Below are 15,867 nucleotides of genomic sequence, written 5' to 3' on the forward strand. Positions count from 1 at the left end.
TGCAGCACTGTCAGAGGGTCAGCACTGAGGGAGTGCCGCACTGTCAGAGGGTCAGTACTGAGGGAGTGCCGCACTGTCAGAGGGTCAGTACTGAGGGAGTGCTGCACTGTCAGAGGGTCAGTACTGAGGGAGTGCTGCACTGTCAGAGGGTCAGTAATGAGGGAGTGCCGCACTGTCAGAGTGTCAGTACTGAGGGAGTGCCGCACTGTCAGAGGGTCAGTACTGAGGGAGTGCCGCACTGTCAGAGGGTCAGCACTGAGGGAGTGCCGCACTGTCAGAGGGTCAGTACTGAGGGAGTACTGCACTGTCAGAGGGTCAGTACTGAGGGAGTGCCGCACTGTCAGAGGGTCAGTACTGAGGGAGTGCTGCACTGTCAGAGGGTCAGTACTGAGAGAGTGCCGCACTGTCAGAGGGTCAGTACTGAGGGAGTGCTGCACTGTCAGAGCGTCAGTACTGAGTGAGTGCTGCACTGTCAGAGGGTCAGTACTGAGGGAGTGCCGCACTGTCAGAGGGTCAGTACTGAGGGAGTGCTGCACTGTCAGAGGGTCAGTACTGAGGGAGTGCCGCACTGTCAGAGGGTCCGTACGGAGGGAGTGCTGCACTGTCAGAGGGTCAGTACTGAGGGAGTGCTGCACTGTCAGAGGGTCAGTACTGAGGGAGTGCCGCACTGTCAGAGGGTCAGTACTGAGGGAGTGCTGCACTGTCAGAGGGTCAGTACTGAGGGAGTGCCGCACTGTCAGAGGGTCAGTACTGAGGGAGTGCCGCACTGTCAGAGGGTCAGTACTGAGGGAGTGCTGCACTGTCAGAGGGTCAGTACTGAGGGAGTGCCGCACTGTCAGAGGGTCAGTACTGAGGGAGTGCTGCACTGTCAGAGGGTCAGTACTGAGGGAGTGCCGCATAGTCAGAGGGTCAGTACTGAGGGAGTGCTGCACTGTCAGAGGGTCAGTACTGAGGGAGCGCCGCATTGTCAGAGGGTCAGTACTGAGGGAGTGCCGCACTGTCAGAGGGTCAGTACAGAGGGAGCGGCGCACTGTCAGAGGGTCAGTACTGAGGGAGTGCCGCACTGTCAGAGGGTCAGTACTGAGGGAGTGCCGCACTGTCAGAGGGTCAGTACTGAGGGAGTGCCGCGCTGTCAGAGGGTCAGTACTGAGGGAGTGCTGCACTGTCAGAGGGTCAGTACTGAGGGAGTGCCGCATAGTCAGAGGGTCAGTACTGAGGGAGTGCTGCACTGTCAGAGGGTCAGTACTGAGGGAGCGCCGCATTGTCAGAGGGTCAGTACTGAGGGAGTGCCGCACTGTCAGAGGGTCAGTACTGAGGGAGCGCCGCACTGTCAGAGGGTCAGTACTGAGGGAGTGCCGCACTGTCAGAGGGTCAGTACTGAGGGAGTGCCGCACTGTCAGAGGGTCAGTACTGAGGGAGTGCCGCACTGTCAGAGGGTCAGTACTGAGGGAGTGCCGCACTGTCAGAGGGTCAGTACTGAGGGAGTGCGGCACTGTCAGAGGGTCAGTACTGAGGGAGTGCTGCACTGTCAGAGGGTCAGTACTGAGGGAGTGCCACACTGTCAGAGGGTCAGTACTGAGGGAGCGCCGCACTGTCAGAGGGTCAGTACTGAGGCAGCGCCGCACTGTCAGAGGGTCAGTACTGAGGGAGTGCTGCACTGTCAGAGGGTCAGTACTGAGGGAGTGCCGCACTGTCAGAGGGTCAGCACTGAGGCAGCGCCGCACTGTCAGAGGGTCAGTACTGAGGGAGTGCTGCACTGTCAGAGGGTCAGTACTGAGGGAGCGCCGCATTGTCAGAGGGCCAGTACTGAGGGAGTGCCGCACTGTCAGAGGGTCAGTACTGAGGGAGTGCCGCACTGTCAGAGGGTCAGTACTGAGGGATTGCCGCACTGTCAGAGGGTCAGTACTGAGGGAGTGCCGCACTGTCAGAGGGTCAGTACTGAGGGAGTGCTGCACTGTCAGAGGGTCAGTACTGAGGGAGTGCTGCACTGTCAGAGGGTCAGTACTGAGGGAGTGCCGCATAGTCAGAGGGTCAGTACTGAGGGAGTGCTGCACTGTCAGAGGGTCAGTACTGAGGGAGCGCCGCATTGTCAGAGGGTCAGTACTGAGGGAGTGCCGCACTGTCAGAGGGTCAGTACTGAGGGAGCGCCGCACTGTCAGAGGGTCAGTACTGAGGGAGTGCCGCACTGTCAGAGGGTCAGTACTGAGGGAGTGCCGCACTGTCAGAGGGTCAGTACTGAGGGAGTGCCGCACTGTCAGAGGGTCAGTACTGAGGGAGTGCCGCACTGTCAGAGGGTCAGTACTGAGGGAGTGCGGCACTGTCAGAGGGTCAGTACTGAGGGAGTGCTGCACTGTCAGAGGGTCAGTACTGAGGGAGTGCCACACTGTCAGATGGTCAGTACTGAGGGCGCGCCGCACTGTCAGAGGGTCAGTACTGAGGCAGCGCCGCACTGTCAGAGGGTCAGTACTGAGGGAGTGCTGCACTGTCAGAGGGTCAGTACTGAGGGAGTGCCGCACTGTCAGAGGGTCAGCACTGAGGCAGCGCCGCACTGTCAGAGGGCCAGTACTGAGGGAGTGCCGCACTGTCAGAGGGTCAGTACTGAGGGAGTGCCGCACTGTCAGAGGGTCAGTACTGAGGGAGTGCCGCACTGTCAGAGGGTCAGTACTGAGGGAGTGCCGCACTGTCAGAGGGTCAGTACTGAGGGAGTGCCGCACTGTCAGAGGGTCAGTACTGAGGGAGTGCTGCACTGTCAGAGGGTCAGTACTGAGGGAGTGCCGCACTGTCAGAGGGTCAGTACTGAGGGAGCGCCACACTGTCAGAGGGTCAGTACTGAGGCAGCGCCGCACTGTCAGAGGGTCAGTACTGAGGGAGTGCTGCACTGTCAGAGGGTCAGTACTGAGGGGGTGCTGCACTGTCAGAGGGTCAGTACTGAGGGAGTACCGCACTGTCAGAGGGTCAGTACTGAGGGAGTGCTGCACTGTCAGAGGGTCAGTACTGAGGGAGTGCTGTACTGCCAGAGGGTCAGTACTGAGGGAGTGCTGCACTGTCAGAGGTCAGTACTGAGGGAGTGCCGCACTGTCAGAGGGTCAGTACTGAGGGAGTGCTGCACTGTCAGAGGGTCAGTACTAAGTGAGTGCTGCACTGTCAGAGGGTCAGTACTGAGGGAGCGCTGCACTGTCAGAGGGTAAGTACTGAGGGAATGCTGCACTGTCAGAGGGTCAGTACTGAGGGAGTGCTGCACTGTCAGAGGGTCAGTACTGAGGCAGTGCCGCACTGTCAGAGGATCTGTACTGAGGGAGTGCCGCACTGTCAGAGGGTCAGTACTGAGGGAGTGCTGCACTGTCAGAGGGTCAGTTCTGAGGAGGTGCTGCACTGTCAGAGAGTCAGTACTGAGGGAGCGCCGCACTGTCAGAGGTTCAGTACTGAGGCAGTGCCGCACTGTCAGAGGGTCAGTACTGAGGGAGTGCCGCACTGTCAGAGGGTCAGTACTGAGGGAGTGCTGCACTGTCAGAGGGTCAGTACTGAGGGAGCGCCGCATTGTCAGAGGGCCAGTACTGAGGGAGTGCCGCACTGTCAGAGGGTCAGTACTGAGGGAGTGCCGCACTGTCAGAGGGTCAGTACTGAGGGAGTGCCGCACTGTCAGAGGGTCAGTACTGAGGGAGTGCCGCACTGTCAGAGGGTCAGTACTGAGGGAGTGCTGCACTGTCAGAGGGTCAGTACTGAGGGAGTGCTGCACTGTCAGAGGGTCAGTACTGAGGGAGTGCCGCACTGTCAGAGGGTCAGTACTGAGGGAGCGCCGCACTGTCAGAGGGTCAGTACTGAGGGAGTGCCGCACTGTCGGAGGGTCAGTACTGAGGGAGTGCTGCACTGTCAGAGGGTCAGTACTGAGGGAGTGCCGCACTGTCAGAGGGTCAGCACTGAGGCAGCGCCGCACTGTCAGAGGGTCAGTACTGAGGGAGTGCTGCACTGTCAGAGGGTCAGTACTGAGGGAGTGCTGCACTGTCAGAGGGTCAGTACTGAGGGAGTGCCACACTGTCAGAGGGTCAGTACTGAGGGAGTGCCGCACTGTCAGAGGGTCAGTACTGAGGGAGTGCCGCACTGTCAGAGGGTCAGTACTGAGGGAGTGCCGCACTGTCAGAGGGTCAGTACTGAGGGAGTGCTGCACTGTCAGAGGGTCAGTACTGAGGGAGTGCTGCACTGTCAGAGGGTCAGTACTGAGGGAGTGCCGCACTGTCAGAGGGTCAGTACTGAGGGAGCGCCGCACTGTCAGAGGGTCAGTACTGAGGCAGCGCCGCACTGTCAGAGGGTCAGTACTGAGGGAGTGCTGCACTGTCAGAGGGTCAGTACTGAGGGGGTGCTGCACTGTCAGAGGGTCAGTACTGAGGGAGTACCGCACTGTCAGAAAGTCAGTACTGAGGGAGTGCTGCACTGTCAGAGGGTCAGTACTGAGGGAGTGCTGTACTGTCAGAGGGTCAGTACTGAGGGAGTGCTGCACTGTCAGAGGATCAGTACTGAGGGAGTGCCGCACTGTCAGAGGGTCAGTACTGAGGGAGTGCTGCACTGTCAGAGGGTCAGTACTGAGGGAGTGCTGTACTGTCAGAGGGTCAGTACTGAGGGAGTGCTGCACTGTCAGAGGGTCAGTACTAAGTGAGTGCTGCACTGTCAGAGGGTCAGTACTGAGGGAGTGCTGCACTGTCAGAGGGTAAGTACTGAGGGAATGCTGCACTGTCAGAGGGTCAGTACTGAGGGAGTGCTGCACTGTCAGAGGGTCAGTACTGAGGCAGTGCCGCACTGTCAGAGGATCTGTACTGAGAGAGTGCTGCACTGTCAGAGGGTCAGTACTGAGGGAGTGCTGCACTGTCAGAGGGTCAGTTCTGAGGAGGTGTTGCACTGTCAGAGAGTCAGTACTGAGGGAGCGCCGCACTGTCAGAGGTTCAGTACTGAGGCAGTGCCGCACTGTCAGAGGGTCAGTACTGAGGGAGTGCCGCACTGTCAGAGGGTCAGTACTGAGGGAGTGCTGCACTGTCAGAAGGTCAGTACTGAGGGAGCGCCGGATTGTCAGAGGGCCAGTACTGAGGGAGTGCCGCACTGTCAGAGGGTCAGTACTGAGGGAGTGCCGCACTGTCAGAGGGTCAGTACTGAGGGAGTGCCGCACTGTCAGAGGGTCAGTACTGAGGGAGTGCCGCACTGTCAGAGGGTCAGTACTGAGGGAGTGCTGCACTGTCAGAGGGTCAGTACTGAGGGAGTGCCGCACTGTCAGAGGGTCAGTACTGAGGGAGTGCTGCACTGTCAGAGGGTCAGTACTGAGGGAGTGCTGTACTGTCAGAGGGTCAGTACTGAGGGAGTGCTGCACTGTCAGAGGGTCAGTACTAAGTGAGTGCTGCACTGTCAGAGGGTCAGTACTGAGGGAGCGCTGCACTGTCAGAGGGTAAGTACTGAGGGAATGCTGCACTGTCAGAGGGTCAGTACTGAGGGAGTGCTGCACTGTCAGAGGGTCAGTACTGAGGCAGTGCCGCACTGTCAGAGGATCTGTACTGAGAGAGTGCTGCACTGTCAGAGGGTCAGTACTGAGGGAGTGCTGCACTGTCAGAGGGTCAGTTCTGAGGAGGTGCTGCACTGTCAGAGAGTCAGTACTGAGGGAGCGCCGCACTGTCAGAGGTTCAGTACTGAGGCAGTGCCGCACTGTCAGAGGGTCAGTACTGAGGGAGTGCCGCACTGTCAGAGGGTCAGTACTGAGGGAGTGCTGCACTGTCAGAAGGTCAGTACTGAGGGAGCGCCGCATTGTCAGAGGGCCAGTACTGAGGGAGTGCCGCACTGTCAGAGGGTCAGTACTGAGGGAGTGCCGCACTGTCAGAGGGTCAGTACTGAGGGAGTGCCGCACTGTCAGAGGGTCAGTACTGAGGGAGTGCCGCACTGTCAGAGGGTCAGTACTGAGGGAGTGCTGCACTGTCAGAGGGTCAGTACTGAGGGAGTGCTGCACTGTCAGAGGGTCAGTACTGAGGGAGTGCCACACTGTCAGATGGTCAGTACTGAGGGAGCGCCGCACTGTCAGAGGGTCAGTACTGAGGCAGCGCCGCACTGTCAGAGGGTCAGTACTGAGGGAGTGCTGCACTGTCAGAGGGTCAGTACTGAGGGAGTGCCGCACTGTCAGAGGGTCAGCACTGAGGCAGCGCCGCACTGTCAGAGGGTCAGTACTGAGGGAGTGCTGCACTGTCAGAGGGTCAGTACTGAGGGAGCGCCGCATTGTCAGAGGGCCAGTACTGAGGGAGTGCCGCACTGTCAGAGGGTCAGTACTGAGGGAGTGCCGCACTGTCAGAGGGTCAGTACTGAGGGAGTGCCGCACTGTCAGAGGGTCAGTACTGAGGGAGTGCCGCACTGTCAGAGGGTCAGTACTGAGGGAGTGCCGCACTGTCAGAGGGTCAGTACTGAGGGAGTGCTGCACTGTCAGAGGGTCAGTACTGAGGGAGTGCCGCACTGTCAGAGGGTCAGTACTGAGGGAGCGCCGCACTGTCAGAGGGTCAGTACTGAGGCAGCGCCGCACTGTCAGAGGGTCAGTACTGAGGGAGTGCTGCACTGTCAGAGGGTCAGTACTGAGGGGGTGCTGCACTGTCAGAGGGTCAGTACTGAGGGAGTACCGCACTGTCAGAGGGTCAGTACTGAGGGAGTGCTGCACTGTCAGAGGGTCAGTACTGAGGGAGTGCTGTACTGCCAGAGGGTCAGTACTGAGGGAGTGCTGCACTGTCAGAGGATCAGTACTGAGGGAGTGCCGCACTGTCAGAGGGTCAGTACTGAGGGAGTGCTGCACTGTCAGAGGGTCAGTACTGAGGGAGTGCTGTACTGTCAGAGGGTCAGTACTGAGGGAGTGCTGCACTGTCAGAGGGTCAGTACTAAGTGAGTGCTGCACTGTCAGAGGGTCAGTACTGAGGGAGCGCTGCACTGTCAGAGGGTAAGTACTGAGGGAATGCTGCACTGTCAGAGGGTCAGTACTGAGGGAGTGCTGCACTGTCAGAGGGTCAGTACTGAGGCAGTGCCGCACTGTCAGAGGATCTGTACTGAGGGAGTGCCGCACTGTCAGAGGGTCAGTACTGAGGGAGTGCTGCACTGTCAGAGGGTCAGTTCTGAGGAGGTGCTGCACTGTCAGAGAGTCAGTACTGAGGGAGCGCCGCACTGTCAGAGGTTCAGTACTGAGGCAGTGCCGCACTGTCAGAGGGTCAGTACTGAGGGAGTGCCGCACTGTCAGAGGGTCAGTACTGAGGGAGTGCTGCACTGTCAGAGGGTCCGTACTGAGGGAGCGCCGCATTGTCAGAGGGCCAGTACTGAGGGAGTGCCGCACTGTCAGAGGGTCAGTACTGAGGGAGTGCCGCACTGTCAGAGGGTCAGTACTGAGGGAGTGCCGCACTGTCAGACGGTCAGTACTGAGGGAGTGCCGCACTGTCAGAGGGTCAGTACTGAGGGAGTGCTGCACTGTCAGAGGGTCAGTACTGAGGGAGTGCTGCACTGTCAGAGGGTCAGTACTGAGGGAGTGCCGCACTGTCAGAGGGTCAGTACTGAGGGAGCGCCGCACTGTCAGAGGGTCAGTACTGAGGGAGTGCCGCACTGTCAGAGGGTCAGTACTGAGGGAGTGCTGCACTGTCAGAGGGTCAGTACTGAGGGAGTGCCGCACTGTCAGAGGGTCAGCACTGAGGCAGCGCCGCACTGTCAGAGGGTCAGTACTGAGGGAGTGCTGCACTGTCAGAGGGTCAGTACTGAGGGAGTGCTGCACTGTCAGAGGGTCAGTACTGAGGGAGTGCCACACTGTCAGAGGGTCAGTACTGAGGGAGTGCCGCACTGTCAGAGGGTCAGTACTGAGGGAGTGCCGCACTGTCAGAGGGTCAGTACTGAGGGAGTGCTGCACTGTCAGAGGGTCAGTACTGAGGGAGTGCTGCACTGTCAGAGGGTCAGTACTGAGGGAGTGCTGCACTGTCAGAGGGTCAGTACTGAGGGAGTGCCGCACTGTCAGAGGGTCAGTACTGAGGGAGCGCCGCACTGTCAGAGGGTCAGTACTGAGGCAGCGCCGCACTGTCAGAGGGTCAGTACTGAGTGAGTGCTGCACTGTCAGAGGGTCAGTACTGAGGGGGTGCTGCACTGTCAGAGGGTCAGTACTGAGGGAGTACCGCACTGTCAGAGGGTCAGTACTGAGGGAGTGCTGCACTGTCAGAGGGTCAGTACTGAGGGAGTGCTGTACTGTCAGAGGGTCAGTACTGAGGGAGTGCTGCACTGTCAGAGGATCAGTACTGAGGGAGTGCCGCACTGTCAGAGGGTCAGTACTGAGGGAGTGCTGCACTGTCAGAGGGTCAGTACTGAGGGAGTGCTGTACTGTCAGAGGGTCAGTACTGAGGGAGTGCTGCACTGTCAGAGGGTCAGTACTAAGTGAGTGCTGCACTGTCAGAGGGTCAGTACTGAGGGAGCGCTGCACTGTCAGAGGGTAAGTACTGAGGGAATGCTGCACTGTCAGAGGGTCAGTACTGAGGGAGTGCTGCACTGTCAGAGGGTCAGTCCTGAGGCAGTGCCGCACTGTCAGAGGATCTGTACTGAGAGAGTGCTGCACTGTCAGAGGGTCAGTACTGAGGGAGTGCTGCACTGTCAGAGGGTCAGTTCTGAGGAGGTGCTGCACTGTCAGAGAGTCAGTACTGAGGGAGCGCCGCACTGTCAGAGGTTCAGTACTGAGGCAGTGCCGCACTGTCAGAGGGTCAGTACTGAGGGAGTGCCGCACTGTCAGAGGGTCAGTACTGAGGGAGTGCTGCACTGTCAGAAGGTCAGTACTGAGGGAGCGCCGCATTGTCAGAGGGCCAGTACTGAGGGAGTGCCGCACTGTCAGAGGGTCAGTACTGAGGGAGTGCCGCACTGTCAGAGGGTCAGTACTGAGGGAGTGCCGCACTGTCAGAGGGTCAGTACTGAGGGAGTGCCGCACTGTCAGAGGGTCAGTACTGAGGGAGTGCTGCACTGTCAGAGGGTCAGTACTGAGGGAGTGCTGCACTGTCAGAGGGTCAGTACTGAGGGAGTGCCACATAGTCAGAGGGTCAGTACTGAGGGAGTGCTGCACTGTCAGAGGGTCAGTACTGAGGGAGCGCCGCATTGTCAGAGGGTCAGTACTGAGGGAGTGCCGCACTGTCAGAGGGTCAGTACTGAGGGAGCGCCGCACTGTCAGAGGGTCAGTACTGAGGGAGTGCCGCACTGTCAGAGGGTCAGTACTGAGGGAGTGCCGCACTGTCAGAGGGTCAGTACTGAGGGAGTGCCGCACTGTCAGAGGGTCAGTACTGAGGGAGTGCCGCACTGTCAGAGGGTCAGTACTGAGGGAGTGCGGCACTGTCAGAGGGTCAGTACTGAGGGAGTGCTGCACTGTCAGAGGGTCAGTACTGAGGGAGTGCCACACTGTCAGAGGGTCAGTACTGAGGCAGTGCCGCACTGTCAGAGGATCTGTACTGAGGGAGTGCCGCACTGTCAGAGGGTCAGTACTGAGGGAGTGCTGCACTGTCAGAGGGTCAGTTCTGAGGAGGTGCTGCACTGTCAGAGAGTCAGTACTGAGGGAGCGCCGCACTGTCAGAGGTTCAGTACTGAGGCAGTGCCGCACTGTCAGAGGGTCAGTACTGAGGGAGTGCCGCACTGTCAGAGGGTCAGTACTGAGGGAGTGCTGCACTGTCAGAGGGTCCGTACTGAGGGAGCGCCGCATTGTCAGAGGGCCAGTACTGAGGGAGTGCCGCACTGTCAGAGGGTCAGTACTGAGGGAGTGCCGCACTGTCAGAGGGTCAGTACTGAGGGAGTGCCGCACTGTCAGACGGTCAGTACTGAGGGAGTGCCGCACTGTCAGAGGGTCAGTACTGAGGGAGTGCTGCACTGTCAGAGGGTCAGTACTGAGGGAGTGCTGCACTGTCAGAGGGTCAGTACTGAGGGAGTGCCGCACTGTCAGAGGGTCAGTACTGAGGGAGCGCCGCACTGTCAGAGGGTCAGTACTGAGGGAGTGCCGCACTGTCAGAGGGTCAGTACTGAGGGAGTGCTGCACTGTCAGAGGGTCAGTACTGAGGGAGTGCCGCACTGTCAGAGGGTCAGCACTGAGGCAGCGCCGCACTGTCAGAGGGTCAGTACTGAGGGAGTGCTGCACTGTCAGAGGGTCAGTACTGAGGGAGTGCTGCACTGTCAGAGGGTCAGTACTGAGGGAGTGCCACACTGTCAGAGGGTCAGTACTGAGGGAGTGCCGCACTGTCAGAGGGTCAGTACTGAGGGAGTGCCGCACTGTCAGAGGGTCAGTACTGAGGGAGTGCTGCACTGTCAGAGGGTCAGTACTGAGGGAGTGCTGCACTGTCAGAGGGTCAGTACTGAGGGAGTGCTGCACTGTCAGAGGGTCAGTACTGAGGGAGTGCCGCACTGTCAGAGGGTCAGTACTGAGGGAGCGCCGCACTGTCAGAGGGTCAGTACTGAGGCAGCGCCGCACTGTCAGAGGGTCAGTACTGAGTGAGTGCTGCACTGTCAGAGGGTCAGTACTGAGGGGGTGCTGCACTGTCAGAGGGTCAGTACTGAGGGAGTACCGCACTGTCAGAGGGTCAGTACTGAGGGAGTGCTGCACTGTCAGAGGGTCAGTACTGAGGGAGTGCTGTACTGTCAGAGGGTCAGTACTGAGGGAGTGCTGCACTGTCAGAGGATCAGTACTGAGGGAGTGCCGCACTGTCAGAGGGTCAGTACTGAGGGAGTGCTGCACTGTCAGAGGGTCAGTACTGAGGGAGTGCTGTACTGTCAGAGGGTCAGTACTGAGGGAGTGCTGCACTGTCAGAGGGTCAGTACTAAGTGAGTGCTGCACTGTCAGAGGGTCAGTACTGAGGGAGCGCTGCACTGTCAGAGGGTAAGTACTGAGGGAATGCTGCACTGTCAGAGGGTCAGTACTGAGGGAGTGCTGCACTGTCAGAGGGTCAGTACTGAGGCAGTGCCGCACTGTCAGAGGATCTGTACTGAGAGAGTGCTGCACTGTCAGAGGGTCAGTACTGAGGGAGTGCTGCACTGTCAGAGGGTCAGTTCTGAGGAGGTGCTGCACTGTCAGAGAGTCAGTACTGAGGGAGCGCCGCACTGTCAGAGGTTCAGTACTGAGGCAGTGCCGCACTGTCAGAGGGTCAGTACTGAGGGAGTGCCGCACTGTCAGAGGGTCAGTACTGAGGGAGTGCTGCACTGTCAGAAGGTCAGTACTGAGGGAGCGCCGCATTGTCAGAGGGCCAGTACTGAGGGAGTGCCGCACTGTCAGAGGGTCAGTACTGAGGGAGTGCCGCACTGTCAGAGGGTCAGTACTGAGGGAGTGCCGCACTGTCAGAGGGTCAGTACTGAGGGAGTGCCGCACTGTCAGAGGGTCAGTACTGAGGGAGTGCTGCACTGTCAGAGGGTCAGTACTGAGGGAGTGCTGCACTGTCAGAGGGTCAGTACTGAGGGAGTGCCACATAGTCAGAGGGTCAGTACTGAGGGAGTGCTGCACTGTCAGAGGGTCAGTACTGAGGGAGCGCCGCATTGTCAGAGGGTCAGTACTGAGGGAGTGCCGCACTGTCAGAGGGTCAGTACTGAGGGAGCGCCGCACTGTCAGAGGGTCAGTACTGAGGGAGTGCCGCACTGTCAGAGGGTCAGTACTGAGGGAGTGCCGCACTGTCAGAGGGTCAGTACTGAGGGAGTGCCGCACTGTCAGAGGGTCAGTACTGAGGGAGTGCCGCACTGTCAGAGGGTCAGTACTGAGGGAGTGCGGCACTGTCAGAGGGTCAGTACTGAGGGAGTGCTGCACTGTCAGAGGGTCAGTACTGAGGGAGTGCCACACTGTCAGAGGGTCAGTACTGAGGGAGCGCCGCACTGTCAGAGGGTCAGTTCTGAGGCAGCGCCGCACTGTCAGAGGGTCAGTACTGAGGGAGTGCTGCACTGTCAGAGGGTCAGTACTGAGGGAGTGCCGCACTGTCAGAGGGTCAGCACTGAGGCAGCGCCGCACTGTCAGAGGGTCAGTACTGAGGGAGTGCTGCACTGTCAGAGGGTCAGTACTGAGGGAGCGCCGCATTGTCAGAGGGCCAGTACTGAGGGAGTGCCGCACTGTCAGAGGGTCAGTACTGAGGGAGTGCTGCACTGTCAGAGGGTCAGTACTGAGGGAGTGCTGTACTGTCAGAGGGTCAGTACTGAGGGAGTGCTGCACTGTCAGAGGGTCAGTACTAAGTGAGTGCTGCACTGTCAGAGGGTCAGTACTGAGGGAGCGCTGCACTGTCAGAGGGTAAGTACTGAGGGAATGCTGCACTGTCAGAGGGTCAGTACTGAGGGAGTGCTGCACTGTCAGAGGGTCAGTACTGAGGCAGTGCCGCACTGTCAGAGGATCTGTACTGAGAGAGTGCTGCACTGTCAGAGGGTCAGTACTGAGGGAGTGCTGCACTGTCAGAGGGTCAGTTCTGAGGAGGTGCTGCACTGTCAGAGAGTCAGTACTGAGGGAGCGCCGCACTGTCAGAGGTTCAGTACTGAGGCAGTGCCGCACTGTCAGAGGGTCAGTACTGAGGGAGTGCCGCACTGTCAGAGGGTCAGTACTGAGGGAGTGCTGCACTGTCAGAAGGTCAGTACTGAGGGAGCGCCGGATTGTCAGAGGGCCAGTACTGAGGGAGTGCTGCACTGTCAGAGGGTCAGTACTGAGGGAGTGCCGCACTGTCAGAGGGTCAGTACTGAGGGAGTGCCGCACTGTCAGAGGGTCAGTACTGAGGGAGTGCCGCACTGTCAGAGGGTCAGTACTGAGGGAGTGCTGCACTGTCAGAGGGTCAGTACTGAGGGAGTGCCGCACTGTCAGAGGGTCAGTACTGAGGGAGTGCTGCACTGTCAGAGGGTCAGTACTGAGGCAGTGCCGCACTGTCAGAGGATCTGTACTGAGAGAGTGCTGCACTGTCAGAGGGTCAGTACTGAGGGAGTGCTGCACTGTCAGAGGGTCAGTTCTGAGGAGGTGCTGCACTGTCAGAGAGTCAGTACTGAGGGAGCGCCGCACTGTCAGAGGTTCAGTACTGAGGCAGTGCCGCACTGTCAGAGGGTCAGTACTGAGGGAGTGCCGCACTGTCAGAGGGTCAGTACTGAGGGAGTGCTGCACTGTCAGAAGGTCAGTACTGAGGGAGCGCCGCATTGTCAGAGGGCCAGTACTGAGGGAGTGCCGCACTGTCAGAGGGTCAGTACTGAGGGAGTGCCGCACTGTCAGAGGGTCAGTACTGAGGGAGTGCCGCACTGTCAGAGGGTCAGTACTGAGGGAGTGCCGCACTGTCAGAGGGTCAGTACTGAGGGAGTGCTGCACTGTCAGAGGGTCAGTACTGAGGGAGTGCTGCACTGTCAGAGGGTCAGTACTGAGGGAGTGCCACACTGTCAGATGGTCAGTACTGAGGGAGCGCCGCACTGTCAGAGGGTCAGTACTGAGGCAGCGCCGCACTGTCAGAGGGTCAGTACTGAGGGAGTGCTGCACTGTCAGAGGGTCAGTACTGAGGGAGTGCCGCACTGTCAGAGGGTCAGCACTGAGGCAGCGCCGCACTGTCAGAGGGTCAGTACTGAGGGAGTGCTGCACTGTCAGAGGGTCAGTACTGAGGGAGCGCCGCATTGTCAGAGGGCCAGTACTGAGGGAGTGCCGCACTGTCAGAGGGTCAGTACTGAGGGAGTGCCGCACTGTCAGAGGGTCAGTACTGAGGGAGTGCCGCACTGTCAGAGGGTCAGTACTGAGGGAGTGCCGCACTGTCAGAGGGTCAGTACTGAGGGAGTGCCGCACTGTCAGAGGGTCAGTACTGAGGGAGTGCTGCACTGTCAGAGGGTCAGTACTGAGGGAGTGCCGCACTGTCAGAGGGTCAGTACTGAGGGAGCGCCGCACTGTCAGAGGGTCAGTACTGAGGCAGCGCCGCACTGTCAGAGGGTCAGTACTGAGGGAGTGCTGCACTGTCAGAGGGTCAGTACTGAGGGGGTGCTGCACTGTCAGAGGGTCAGTACTGAGGGAGTACCGCACTGTCAGAGGGTCAGTACTGAGGGAGTGCTGCACTGTCAGAGGGTCAGTACTGAGGGAGTGCTGTACTGCCAGAGGGTCAGTACTGAGGGAGTGCTGCACTGTCAGAGGATCAGTACTGAGGGAGTGCCGCACTGTCAGAGGGTCAGTACTGAGGGAGTGCTGCACTGTCAGAGGGTCAGTACTGAGGGAGTGCTGTACTGTCAGAGGGTCAGTACTGAGGGAGTGCTGCACTGCCAGAGGGTCAGTACTAAGTGAGTGCTGCACTGTCAGAGGGTCAGTACTGAGGGAGCGCTGCACTGTCAGAGGGTAAGTACTGAGGGAATGCTGCACTGTCAGAGGGTCAGTACTGAGGGAGTGCTGCACTGTCAGAGGGTCAGTACTGAGGCAGTGCCGCACTGTCAGAGGATCTGTACTGAGGGAGTGCCGCACTGTCAGAGGGTCAGTACTGAGGGAGTGCTGCACTGTCAGAGGGTCAGTTCTGAGGAGGTGCTGCACTGTCAGAGAGTCAGTACTGAGGGAGCCCCGCACTGTCAGAGGTTCAGTACTGAGGCAGTGCCGCACTGTCAGAGGGTCAGTACTGAGGGAGTGCCGCACTGTCAGAGGGTCAGTACTGAGGGAGTGCTGCACTGTCAGAGGGTCAGTACTGAGGGAGCGCCGCATTGTCAGAGGGCCAGTACTGAGGGAGTGCCGCACTGTCAGAGGGTCAGTACTGAGGGAGTGCCGCACTGTCAGAGGGTCAGTACTGAGGGAGCGCCGCACTGTCAGAGGGTCAGTACTGAGGGAGTGCCGCACTGTCAGAGGGTCAGTACTGAGGGAGTGCTGCACTGTCAGAGGGTCAGTACTGAGGGAGTGCCGCACTGTCAGAGGGTCAGCACTGAGGCAGCGCCGCACTGTCAGAGGGTCAGTACTGAGGGAGTGCTGCACTGTCAGAGGGTCAGTACTGAGGGAGTGCTGCACTGTCAGAGGGTCAGTACTGAGGGAGTGCCACACTGTCAGAGGGTCAGTACTGAGGGAGTGCCGCACTGTCAGAGGGTCAGTACTGAGGGAGTGCCGCACTGTCAGAGGGTCAGTACTGAGGGAGTGCCGCACTGTCAGAGGGTCAGTACTGAGGGAGTGCTGCACTGTCAGAGGGTCAGTACTGAGGGAGTGCTGCACTGTCAGAGGGTCAGTACTGAGGGAGTGCCGCACTGTCAGAGGGTCAGTACTGAGGGAGCGCCGCACTGTCAGAGGGTCAGTACTGAGGCAGCGCCGCACTGTCAGAGGGTCAGTACTGAGGGAGTGCTGCACTGTCAGAGGGTCAGTACTGAGGGGGTGCTGCACTGTCAGAGGGTCAGTACTGAGGGAGTACCGCACTGTCAGAGGGTCAATACTGAGGTGGTGCTGCACTGTCAGAGGGTCAGTACTGAGGGAGTGCTGTACTGTCAGAGGGTCAGTACTGAGGGAGTGCTGCACTGTCAGAGGATCAGTACTGAGGGAGTGCCGCACTGTCAGAGGGTCAGTACTGAGGGAGTGCTGCACTGTCAGAGGGTCAGTACTGAGGGAGTGCTGTACTGTCAGAGGGTCAGTACTGAGGGAGTGCTGCACTGTCAGAGGGTCAGTACTAAGTGAGTGCTGCACTGTCAGAGGGTCAGTACTGAGGGAGCGCTGCACTGTCAGAGGGTAAGTACTGAGGGAATGCTGCACTGTCAGAGGGTCAGTACTGAGGGAGTGCTGCACTGTCAGAGGGTCAGTACTGAGGCAGTGCCGCACTGTCAGAGGATCTGTACTGAGAGAGTGCTGCACTGTCAGAGGGTCAGTACTGAGGGAGTGCTGCACTGTCAGAGGGTCAGTTCTGAGGAGGTGCTGCACTGTCAGAGAGTCAGTACTGA

The 15,867-nt window shown here is 59.0% G+C and overlaps 1 protein-coding gene across 1 annotated transcript in view; it reads left to right on the top strand.

The window, feature by feature from the left end:
- Positions 1-15,867, top strand: part of LOC140404258 (stereocilin) — a 131,475-nt gene that overhangs the window by 73,534 nt on the left and 42,074 nt on the right. The window lies entirely within an intron of this gene.

Source organism: Scyliorhinus torazame, chromosome 30, assembly GCF_047496885.1.
Source record: "Scyliorhinus torazame isolate Kashiwa2021f chromosome 30, sScyTor2.1, whole genome shotgun sequence".
NCBI classification, from domain to species: Eukaryota; Metazoa; Chordata; class Chondrichthyes; order Carcharhiniformes; family Scyliorhinidae; genus Scyliorhinus; species Scyliorhinus torazame.